Raw genomic sequence first — 3216 nt, forward strand, 5'->3', positions numbered from 1 at the left:
TGCAGTCTTGGTCTCGTTACTTCAGGAAGGGTATACTGGCCCTTGAGAGGGTGCAGAGGTGGTTTATTTGGATGATTCCAGAAGCGTGGGGATTGGCTTATGAGGTGTGACATAGCAGACTGGAAGTATATTAATTGGAATTTAGAAGAATGAGGGGATGATCTCATAGAAACATATAAAATTATGCAGGGTGTATATAAGGTAGAAGTAGAGAAGATGTTTCCACTGGCAGGTGAAGCCAGGACATGAGGGAATGGCATCAATATTAGAGGGAGTAGATTTAGGATTGAATTGAGAAGGAACCTCTTCACCCAGAGGTTTGTAATCGCTGGAATTCCCTGCCCAGTTATGTAATTGATAATACTTCAGTAAACGTATTTAAAACTAAGGTAGATACTTTTTGAACAATGAAGTAAATAGGGGATACGGTGAGAGCGCAGGAAAGTAGATCAGAGCCCACAAGTAGATCAGTCATGACGTTATTTAATGGCAGAGGACCAGACGGCTTCCTCCTGCTCCTACTTCTTCTGTTCTTCTGCTCTTATGAAAGGGGAGTGACCAGTTATCCCAGTTCTACTCCTCTGCTTTGGTTTGTTTGGTCCGATTTTCCGCAGTCTGGCTGTTTACTTAAAGCAGGCAGCCAGTTGTAAAGCTACCAGACCCAAAGAAGCAGGTCCATGTTGTTCCTCCCTCTCTCTGACATCTCTCCTGTAAGAAACTGGGTTTGTTTGTTTTTTTCCTTTCAGTTTTGCCATGGGGTTTTTATGGGGATTATATCAACTACTTGGATAGTTGGGATAATCTGCTGGGTTTTCGGATAGGTTAAGTTATTGTGTATTGTATCCTCTTGTGTTTGTGTCTCACTCGGTAATCTTGCAAAGACATTCTGGTTTGTTTAAAACTAAGTGATTTGACCAGCTTCATCACTCCTGGACTATCCGCCTTACACTTGCTTAAGTCAATGAGCAAAAGATTGATCTGCACTACTTCCTTGAAATGATTTGAGGGGGTCTGTCCTGACCCATAACAGTGTGTAACAGCCAGACCTAATATACTGGCATGGGTTGAGAGTAGGAGAGCTGACAGGAAAAAGGGAATCCGCATAAACCTTTCCATATATTTTGCAGTAGAAAGCAATGACGAGCGGGATAATCCAGGAATTGATATTTGGGCCTCATCTATTTAGAAAACAGATCAAACATTTGTTCATGGGTATTAAATGTAATCTTTCCAAACCAGCTGATGGTACCAAACTGAGATTGTGAGTGGGTGGGGAGGATATAAACAAGTTTCAAGGTGATGGAAACAAGTGGACTAAATGGTAATATATGTGTTAGCTGAAGAACAATGTGCATAGACATAACATTGAGCAATTTGGTTGGAAAAATGGGTAGCATTTCAAATTAATGTAAAAAAGTTGCTGCATGAAGATACTTATGTGTATACTTTTGTTGACTTCTTCACCAAACTCCAAGGTCCATGCAGGGCAGTGAGTTCTGAAGCTAGAAGTCAATACTGGGATTGATAATGGCACACTGACCAGTATACATAAACCCACCAAGTGCTGAGCTGTGTCATTGAAAAGGATCTCGATCTCCTTGTACACCATTCACAGAAAGCAATACTGCTGCAAAAGGAAGCAGGTAGGAAGATAAATGATGTGTTGACCTTCATTTCCGGGGATTTGAGTCCAGTTGTGTCTTACTACAGCTACACAGGGCCTTGGTGAGCTCCCATCTCGAAAATTGTGCTTTATTCTGTGTAGTTTTGGTCTCCTTACCTAACAAGGGACAAACCTGATATTGAGGGAGAGCAGCGAAGGATGACTAGACTGATCTCTGGGATAACAGGCTTGTTGTGGGAGCAGAGTTTGACGCGACTGGGCCTGTATTCCGTGGAGTTTAGGAAAATGGGTGGAGATCTCAGTGAAATATATAAACCTCTGACAGGGTTAAACAGATTGTCAGCAGGGATGATATTTCCACTGGCTGGGACATCTAAAACAAGGGTCACAGTATTAGGTACAGGCAAGCCACTCTGAAATGAGATGAGAATAAATGTCTGCACTCGCAGACTGGTGAATCTAAGACTGCGTACACCAAAGCACTGAATATAAATAAGGATTTCTAGACACTAAAGGGGTGAAGTTGCAGCAGGCTTTTGGTGTGGAGGTACAGGATTAGCCATTATTATATTGAATGGCGAGCAAAATTGACCAAAGTTCCTACTTCATATTTTTCTGATATATGATCACTTCAAAGGATATACTGTACATAGTGTTAGGGAAAAGTTAATTGAAAAGTGTTTGGCCAAAACCTATAGTGGGGAAGGCCAAGTGTGTTGAAAGGCCGACTCATTTCGCGATGTTTCTGTGTAGTCTGTGGGAAAGCTCTGTTAATGTTGCCATAAGCTCTCAGATGTAAGGAAGGAGGTCACTGCACTGTCGACAGGACTGTGCTTCCTATTCCCTTTTCCGAGATAGAGGCTGGTGCCGGGTGTTACTTCATTTTTATCCTTTAAGACTCGGAGAAGTTTGAGATAACGGCCTTGCATGGCCACTTCAGAGACCATTGAAGAATTTACCCCAAGTCTGTAGTCTGGAGTTACTTTTTGGCTCGACCAGGAAAGCATGGGAGAATCACTTCCTGAATGTACATTGCGGAATGAAATTTACGTTTACAATGGACATGCGTTTCAAGGTCAATATTACTGGCACCAGATTTTTGATCTCGATATTTTATTAATTATATCTAACTTGCACCAGCTGCCAGAGCATTATTCTGGTCTGGATTAGTAATCCAGTGACATTTCCACAGCAACACCCTCTCCACATGGTGGCCTGTGCACGTTATTTCTGTGCTGGTCGACAGCTCTGTCAAAGGAATTACCACCAATTTGATTCTCGTGATTGGACTGAGGGGGTGGTAATTGGTCAGATTGTAATTATTCTCCTCTTAGGGGACGGGACACTTTTGTGTAATTTTCCGCATTGCCAGGGAAATGTCAGAGTTGGAGCTGGAATGAAACAGCTTCCACAGAGACACGGCTTGTTGTGCAGCACAAGTCTTTAGTTCTATTGCAGGAATGATGTCAGGGCCCATTGCCTTTGTCGTATCTACTGTGTTCAGCTGTTTCTTTCATATCACGTGCAGCGAATCGAATTGTTTGAAGACTGGCGTCTGTGATTCTGTGGGTATCATCCAAGCAACATTTCTG

The sequence above is a fragment of the Chiloscyllium plagiosum genome, chromosome 8, assembly GCF_004010195.1.
Source record: "Chiloscyllium plagiosum isolate BGI_BamShark_2017 chromosome 8, ASM401019v2, whole genome shotgun sequence".
Taxonomy (NCBI): domain Eukaryota; kingdom Metazoa; phylum Chordata; class Chondrichthyes; order Orectolobiformes; family Hemiscylliidae; genus Chiloscyllium; species Chiloscyllium plagiosum.